This window comes from Pongo pygmaeus, chromosome 3 (assembly GCF_028885625.2).
Source record: "Pongo pygmaeus isolate AG05252 chromosome 3, NHGRI_mPonPyg2-v2.0_pri, whole genome shotgun sequence".
Taxonomy (NCBI): Eukaryota; Metazoa; Chordata; class Mammalia; order Primates; family Hominidae; genus Pongo; species Pongo pygmaeus.
Window position 1 is genome coordinate 166,164,189 of NC_072376.2, and position 9,498 is coordinate 166,173,686.

The following is a 9,498-nucleotide window of genomic DNA, read 5'->3' on the forward strand; positions in this document are numbered from 1 at the left end:
AATTGCTGTGAAGTTTAATTTTACAGCATAGGAGGAAGTTAAGTTCTAAAACCAGCACTTAAAAAAGAGAGTTATGGTGACTCAGTGATGCTTGATAATCTGAACATACTGCCTCTCAGTAATTCTCATACCACCAAGATGTCCTTCCAGTGTTGCAACAAATCATGATTTCTTTGATTGATCACCAGATGAAGCAGTTGGCTATGTTTAGAGGCTATGTTGGAGAGCAGGGAGAGACAGAGAATAAGAATAAGAATGTATTTTTAGAAAGTAAATCACACTTGCCATGGCAGGATGCTCACACAGTCATAGCCACGGGGGAACCAAGATTGAGAAAATTTCAGATTTTCTCCAAGTTCTCCAAAGAAAAATGTACAAAGATCATGAATAGGCAATTTAAAGGAAATAGTAATGGTTAATTATCATATGTAAAATGTTCAACATCACCAATGATCCCATAAATCTAAATTTCAGAAGGAAGTTATTATTTTCTTCCTATCATTCACAAATATTTAAAAATAACACTGCTGGTGAATTTCTTAATTTCATGCATTGCTAATGAGAATGTAAATTGGTATAACCTTTGTAGAAAGCAGTTGTGCACAAGAAAAAATAGAGACTATAAATGGTAATGTAATTTATTCACTTATTCCGTTGCAAATATTTATTAAGCGTATTGTATGTCTGGCAATGGATTTATCTGTAGGCAGTGGATCTGTAAATGATTTCTATTTTATGTCTTGTTGTGTTACCCAGGCTGGAGTGCAGTGGTATAATCACAGCTCACTGCAGCCTTTTGCTCCTGGGCTCAAGCAATCTACCCACCTCAGCCTCCCGAGTAGCGGGGACTACAGGTATGCACCACCACACTCAGCTAATTATTTTATTCTTTTTGTAGAGACAGGGTCTCTCTACATTGCCCAGGGTGGCCTCCAATTCTTGAGCTCAAGTGATCCTCCCACCTTGGTCTCCCAAAGTGCTGGGATTCAGGTGTGAGTCACTGTGCCCGACCTATTTTATTCTTTATACTTTTATGGGTTTTCCAAATTTTCTAGAATATTTAATTGCCTTTTATCAAAAACATGCATTTTAATAAATCCTTTCCATCTTTTAGGGTCCAAGTCAAGTCTACAAGTCTACCCTTTCTATATAGTATTTCCTGGACTTTGTATGAGAAGTGCTCTCTCATTTTTCTGTGACCCTTCCAAATGAGTCTTTTCATATATGGTCTTGAGTTGTAGCCACTTGTATGTATGATTTTCTTCCCAACTAGTAAGGGAGTTACTGAAGAGTAAGGATTGTGGTGTAGAAATCCTAAATTTTTAGGCAAAAGACTAGTTCTCCTTCCCTACCTTCTCCATGAAGCCTTTTCTACTACTCAAAGAAAAAAAAAAAAAAAAAGGTGATTTCTTCTTCCCTGAATTCTCAAAACAGTCTTTTATGCCTCTATTATGGAGAGTAAAACACCCTGCTTTGCTTTGGATTACAGATGATTGTCCTTGTCCTGACCCCCCATTCTGCTTTGGATTATAGTTAATTGTGTTTATCTTAACCATAGCACCCATTAGTCATCCAACTCCTTACTATGGGAAATGAATCTCATATCTCTGTGTGCCCAGGGTAGTGTTTTACATAAGGTGTGTGCTCAGTAAACATTGGTTGATCTTATGACAGAATGAAACTGGCTCTTTCCAGCTATTTCAAAGAGGTGCATTTCAGTTAGTCTGGAATCCAAAGTTTCAGAGTGCCATGCAAGAAGCAGACCCAACTGTTGAGGAGTGGCAGTCATAAAGCCCAATCCGCCAGAAAAAAATCTACCAGAAAATGAATTCACCTTAGACTTCTGATGCCCCAAATAATACTATTTAGTGCCTTTATGGGTCCTGAGAACTTTATCTGTGAAGCCCTACCTTCTTTCACCATCTCACAAACTTCTAAAAATTACTTCCCAAAAGAATTCCACTCTTTCATTCCTAAATTGAACACCGATTTGCCCTGAAACCCAGTTTGAAGCCTTCATCTTCCACATGTGGCCATTGAGAGAAAAGTTTAAAATCAAGGATTGCATAAATATTATTTTAGAATTTAAAAAATGGGCCTAGAATGGTAGCTTACGCCTGTAACTCAACACTTTAGGAGGCCAAGGTGGGTGGATCCCTTGAGCTCAGTAGTTCAAGACCAGCCTGGGAAACAAAGTAAGACCCTGTCTCCCTGAAAAATACAAAAATTAGCCAGGTGAGGTGGCACATGCCTCTGGTCCCAGCTACTCGGCAGGCTGCGGTGGGAGGATGGCTTGAGCTTGGGAGGCAAGAGGTTGCAGTGAGCCGAGGTTGTGCCACTGCACCCTAGCTTTGGTGACAGATCCAGACCCTATCTCGAAAAAATAAAAATAAATAAAATGAGTAAAATAAAATAAAATGAAGGAAATAGAGCACAAGATTCATTTCCATTTAATACACATTTATTGTATTCCAGGATTTTGCAAAGCCTTGTTCTGGGCACTAAGGATGATCCAGAGATTAAACACGACGTTCTCATAAGATCCCATGTGGCTATGGCAATGTAATTGAGGAAAGGGAGGAACAGTGTAAAAGGAGTCAAGAAAAGGGGAGGTCATTGCCCTTGACTGCAGGGTTCTGAGCCAGAATTGGGTTAGAAGTGGGAAATAAATAGGAAGGCCACTGGTAACTGCTGATGTTGGTGGTAACTGCTGATGCTTTGAGTCTGTGCCCAGTAAATATAAGACATAGGTGGGATTCAGATAGAATGAGAAAAGCTTTAGGAAAAAATAAAAATCAAAGTTCTAAGACAATATTGGATAGAAGATATGATGAGAGACAGGTTGTTATAGAAAAGGATGGCATTTAACAGAACACAGTGCATCTGTGAGTGTTCTTAGCTTCTGACAACAGACTATCTCTAGTTAGTCTGAAAGTAAAAGGAATTTATTAAAGACTATTAGGACACCATCAAGAAAGTGAAAGGACAGCCCATAGAATAAGAACAAATATTTTCAAAGCATACATCTGATAAGGAACTCACATCCAGAATGTGAGAATTCAACAATAAAAGACAAGTTTAAAAGGACAATTTAAAATGGGCAAATAGTGTTGGTTGTACAACAATGTATATGTACTGTTCACAGTATATATACATTTTGATATAACAAAATAGTAAATTTTGTTATATATATTGAACCCCAATTTTAAAAATAAATTTTTAAAAATGGGCAAAAATTTCAGTAAGCATTTCTACAAGGAAGATACCCAAATGGTCAACAAGCACATGAAAAGATACCTAACATTATTTGTCATTAGGGAAATGCAAAGCAAAACCACAATGAAATACCACTTCATACCCACCAAGAAATTGAAACCCTCATACATTACTTGTGGTAGTGTAAAATGGTGTAACTGCTCTGGAAAACAGTCTGGCAGTTCCTCAAAATGTTAAACATAGAATTAGTGTATGACCCAGCAATTTCACTCCTAGGTAAATACCCAAGAGAAATGAAAATATATGTCCACTCAAAAACTTGCATTCAAATGTTCATAGCAGCGTTATTTATACTAGCCACAAGTGGAAACAATCCAAATGTCTATCAAATGTTGAACAGATAAGCAAAATGTGGTGTATTTATATAATATAACATTCTTTGGCAATAAAAAATCATGAAGTACTGACACATGCTACGTGGATACCTAAGTAAACTGAAAAAATTTTGCTGAGTGAAAGAAACCAGACACAAAAGCCCACACGTATTATGTGATTTCATTTATATGAAATGTCCGAGTGTGGCAGTGTGCCTATAATCCCAATTACTCGGGAGTCTGATGTGTGAAGATCGCTTGAGCCCAGGAAGTCAGGGCTGCAGTGAGCCATGTTCGTGACACTGCACTCCAGTCTGGACAACAGAACAAGACCCTGTCTCAAAACAAACAAACATAAAAACCAAACAAATGCAGCCTTCTCTGGGAGGCCTTTCTTCGTTTCCTGCTTCTATGTTCCTATAACCCTCTGGGCATACATTTCTATCATTTTATAGTGTTTTGAAATTGTAGGTCGTCCCTCCCCACCTTCCCCCCTGCCCCCCAAAGAAGATAAGGCCCTTGAAAGTAGACTCATGCTTTTTCCAGCTTTGTATTCTCAGCCTTGTGACTGATGAAGGAAGGGAGGAAGGTAAGGAAGGAGGAAGGAAGGAAGGAGGGAGGGAGGGAGTGAGGAAGGAAGGAAGGAAGAAAAGGAAGGAAAGAGCGAGGAAGGAAGGGAGGGAGGGAGGAAATAAGGAAGGAAGGAAGGAAAGAGCGAGGAAAGAAGGGAGGGAGGAAGGAACGGAAGGAGGAAGAAAGGAAGGAGGGAGGGAGCAAGGGAGGAAGGGAGGGAGGGAGAGAGGGAGAAAAGAAGGAAGGAAAGAGCAAGGAAGGAAGGAAGGAAAGAGCGAGGAAGGGAGGGAGGAAAGAAGGAAGGAGGGGGGGAGCGAGGGAGGAAGGAAGGAAGGAAGGAGGAAGGAAGGAACGAAAGAGCAAGGAAGGAAGGGAGGGAGGAAGGGAAGGAGGAAGGATGGAGGGAGGGAGCGAGAGAGGGAGGGAGGGAGGGAGAAAAGAAGGAAAGAGCGAGGAAGAAAGGAAAGAGCGAGGGAGGGAGGAAGGAAGGGAAGAAGGAAGGAAAGAGAGAAGGAAGGGTCCCTACTCTAACTTCTTTTACGGAGTAAAAAAGACCTATAGAGACAGTCATGGCTCATCATTTTCAGGACTGATTGTATCATACTTGACTCATTTGTTAGAATTCACTTGAAGGAAACGCAGAGATTTTTTTCTTCGCTCACATTCAGGAGCTGTGCTTGCTTATAATGAACTGTCATGATGGAGGCCGGCCCATTTCAGCTCTCTCAGCCCCGTCAAGCTGAACTCACTTCCCCTGAAAGGACAGTGTTTGCATTTGTGTTTACGGGACTGGGGAGGAGGATGCGTTTTCAGGAGACCTGAAAACCGAGCCAACCCCCTTTTCCTGCCCCCCTGTGCTGCGATTGGCCCATCCTGGAGGCTGGCTGCAGGAGCCTTTAGTCATCGCACAGGGAAATCTTTCTGGAACCGGGCACCAACTTGCGTGTTTGTTTTCATGCTCTTTGTGCGGGGATTAGCTGTCGTGCCGGGCCTGAAAATGCTGCGAGCGCCGGGCGACCTCTAATCCAGGATTTGCCTCTGCCTCGCGGTTGATGGAAAACAGATGTCTCACTGCTCTGGACCTGAGCACAGAATGGAAATGACCGACCAGAGAGCCATTTGGAGCCGAGGACACCCGGTGAAGGCCATTCAGAGTCCAGCCAGGAGGCCGACTTTCCTCCTCTGGTCTGTTTTTACTACTTGAGCCGCGCGCTCAGAAAACGGCCTTGGATAAAGCAGTTTCACCTTCAGATCGCCTGAGGCTGCAGAAGGGCGGCTAAGGGGGAGGAAGGAGGAGGCGGAGAGGAGCGGGTGCGAAGTCCTGGGTCGCCCGACCGCTGCCTGATGTCGTGAGCTAGGACACCTCGGCCCTGGCTGGGGGCGCAGCGAGGCCCAGGCCCGAGGGGTGAGGCCCAGGCCACTCCGGAGCGCGCGCTGTTCCCGCGAAGCGAGTCGCCGTCTCGTAGTAAGTCGTGGCTCGGGCTGTGCCCTGGGAACCCTCCCCCCCGGGCAAGGTCCGGTGGCCGGAGCGTGCGGGAAGCCTGCCCAGAGTCCATTTCAGGACGGGCGCTGCGGGGCTGGCAGCCGGCCTGGAGCGGGTGCAGTGGGTCGGCGCGGCGCAGAGCTGTCAGCAACAGGGCCGCTGAGCTGCAGAACCTGGACGCGGCGCGGCTCCCAGGCCCTGCCCGCGGAGCTCTCCCGGGAGTCGCGGACCTCTGCCGTCCTCACTCACCCGCTTCATGCAGGATAGCCTTCAAAGTCCTTTGGCACTGAGAAAAAAAGATACTGAGCAATCTGAAAGCAGGACTGTAGTAATTTTGAAAAGATCGGCTTCCTTTTTTTCTTTAAAAACATGTTTGGTCATTTTCCTAAAACTACTTTCCTTCCTTTAGCCTCCTCTTTTATCCTCTGCCCCAGCTCGTACTACAGTTCGGGCTTATTAGAGCAGGGAGATGGTGACTTTTGAGGGTTTGAAGGGCTCTTTCTGGTTGGTGTATGTATTCTGAAAATACTTGCCCGGCGTTGAAAGCTGCATGCCGCTGACAAAGTAGATAAAAGGCTGGGAGTGTGGAGGACGGTTCGTCTCACTAAATGCCTGTCAGATCCAAAGCATTCTGTGAACCCCAAATTCGTTCCGACCTGTAATCCAACCCCATGGAGCAACTGATGCCTTCCACCAGGCCCCTTCGCTGTCCCGGGAAATCACCAGCTTTAATTTATGAAACAAAGACAGCTTTAGATTCAAAGACTTTTAAATAGTTAATTTTAGAGCACTTAGAATTCCAGTCATCCAAAGATTAGGCTAGCCCCTTAGGGTGTGAGGGGTTGTTCTTGTGGCAATATGCACATCTATACCTTTTTTCATTGTTTTCTTCTAAAAATGGAGATTAAATTTTACATCGATATTTTTAGAATGTGGTAAAGGGTTGTTGCCTGACAACTTGTATTGAGGGTTCCTTTCCCAGGGGGTGGGAGGAGGTACTGTGCTGGGTCCACTGCTTCCCAGCTCCACGTGACCTTTTCTCTCAAATTTCCACTTGATTTCATCTTTGGCAGAACTGGTACCTGGCCTTCAGCTCCAAGAAACAAAAGAGCAGGGGTGAGTCAGAAGGCTTTGACTACCTCACCCTTAACTAGAGATAGAAAGTATTTGATTAAATTCTTTATGTTACACATTGCATTTCCTTCTCTTTCCAACTTAGGTTCATATAACAATGAAGGATCAATTAAAATGAACTCCACCTCCCTTCTCCCTTAGGGTAAATATGGATTCCCTTAGGGTTGAGTTGGGCAGGGCCATCTACACTAATGAAATGTCTTCTAGGTGAGGTAATCTGGCCTGTTCTGGGCTAGGTACAGAACACCACATCCCATTTGCCCTCATTAACTCATTCTTTTAAGTCTTTCTTTTCCTAGCAGCCTCCCTTTTCTTTCTACCCTTTTCTGTATAATCCCATTTAGCTACCCACCATAACTCTACTTTGGATCATGGAATCTAGGATACCGTCACTGACAAGGTTTGTTTAGATGACTGTCCCTTATCAGTATTCCCTGAGAACATTTTTCCAATTCCTGCCTTTATTTTCCTGGAAAATTCTATGTCGATTAAATCCTCCACTAGAAATTCCATTGTATCTGTCAAAAATAAGCATCACACCCACATCTTGAATATTTTTCTTGCATCATCATTTTAATGCTGACTTGCATGGCTTCCTGATTTCTACTTCAAATTTAAATACAAATGGAAGGAAGTTGTTATAAGACACTAAATATAAATGGGTTAGATAGTCTCAGTGAGAAGTAACATCTTATGCTCTGACCTTTTCTTTGGTCTGTCCTTGGGTTGAATTCTATCCTTTCAATTTCTGACCATTGACTACTCTAGAAAGAGGTTGGATAGTTACTTTATGTGTCAGGAATGATCTGTTTACTTGGCCTTTTCTGAGCAGCAGTTACTCACTACCTCTCCTAGTGCTGATTGCTAAGAATTTGGCCTATTCAATGATGATAACCCAACTGGGTAATATAGCAAGGCCCTAGGAAGCTTTGAAAATGACATCTTGAAGCCCTGAAATCCTGGTGCAATAACATTATCAGAACTTTCTCCTTCTTTCACCACTCCATAAAAAATGACACTGCTTGGTTTATATCAAATATGTCTTAGATTATAAATTCCCAAAGACAGCGTTAGCTTGATTTGTACAGGTACTAAAAGTTCATGCTGGCAGGTCAGCACCTGGCAAATGCTTTTGATGCTGCTACTAATGATGAAGACAAGAACAATGATGGTTTTCCTTTTTGGTTTCTTGAGAAAAGACTTCCTGCTTAGAATGTCTGTTTGAGAGGCTGTTCTGTGAATGTTATCTTAAAAGACTTGAGGCAAAGGCTGGCATAATAGCATACTTTGTCACCAACATTATTTCTTATACTTTTACATTTTAGACCTTCAGGCTGACCTGTTAGTTGGCATGTCTGAAAGAGTCCATCTATGAGTTTAATTTATTATTTTCTCTGGAAGAAAATTTCAAAGGTCTTTTGAAATGGGTAGTATTTGGTTTAAGAGTTAAAAGAATTGGCAAGTGCAACCTTTGAGATAAATAGGTAGAGAGGAAATTAAGGGGAGTGAATTTCATGACCTTGAGCTACTATTTACTAGACACTCAGCTTTTATGTCTGGTTAGAGGGTTTAGTGGAAATTCAATCTCAGAAACTGAGCTTTTGTTGGCAAATATTTTTTAATAACTATATTACTAATATAGTTATTTCCTATGTAATGCTATATTATTTTTGCATATCCTGCCTTTGGTTGTTTTTGGTTTTACTTTTTAAATTTTTTTAGAGACTCTGTCACCCAAACTTCAGTGCAGTGGCACAATCATGGTTCACTGCATCCTCCAACTCCTGGGCTCAAGCTATTCTCCCACCTTAGCCTCCCGCGTAGCTGGGACTACAGGCATGTGCCACCACACCCGACTAATTTTTAAGTTTTTTGTAGAGATAGTGGCTCACTATGTTGCCCAAGCTGGCCTTGAGCTCCTGGCCTCAAGCGGTCCTCCTGCTTTGGCCTCCCAAAGTGCTGGAATTATAGGCTTGAGCCACTGTGCCTGGCCTATGTCCTGCCTTTGAATCTCATCTTAATCCTTGAACAGAAATATCCTCTCCCTAGAATTTTCAATATTTTCCTTTTTCATAATATACTGTATATATAGATGAAATTTGTCTACGCAGAAGGGCTGGCCCAAGAGACTAAAATGTGTTCTTGAGTCTAAAAAAAATACCATATATGTCAGCATCTTTATTAATTTAAGACTGTTTAGAAGTGCTCAAATAGAAGCTGTGGATACAGGTTTTGCTTCTGTCTTAACTGCAGTAAAACGAACTAACCTAAGACATGCTGACTTCTGGAACAAGGGCAATTTGTAGAAATATGCTGCAGGCAGTTGGAGTTTTGAGAGATGAATACCCTTTTAAACTGACATCTCTTCAGTGTAAGTGTTTTTCAGGTTTCAGAATGTCTGCTGTTTGAGGGATGCCTTTTTTAGTTTAATGCAGTCATTGGTCCAACCTAAAATATTAAGAGAGGCACAGAGTTGCTGACCTACTTATCTCCCATTAGGATGAGGACTAGCGTTTTAGTACTCTCATTGCTGACCTTCGGGGATGATGACTTTGAGGACCAGGAAGCAAACAAAATGGAAAGTTTCTCAGATTAAGACTCCTGAAAAGAGAGATCTAAGACCAAAAATGTGAAAGATTAGAACAAGTTTCCTTTTAGAATGTTCTGCCCAATCAGGTAGAAGAAAGGAAAGATAATTTTCAAGCCCATGCCCCAGTC

General features: G+C 42.4%; 1 protein-coding gene across 7 annotated transcripts in view; it reads left to right on the forward strand.

Moving 5' to 3' along the window:
- TRIM2 (tripartite motif containing 2) overlaps positions 1-9,498 on the forward strand; it is a 186,054-nt gene that overhangs the window by 65,039 nt on the left and 111,517 nt on the right. The gene's annotated exons all lie outside the window — the stretch shown is intronic.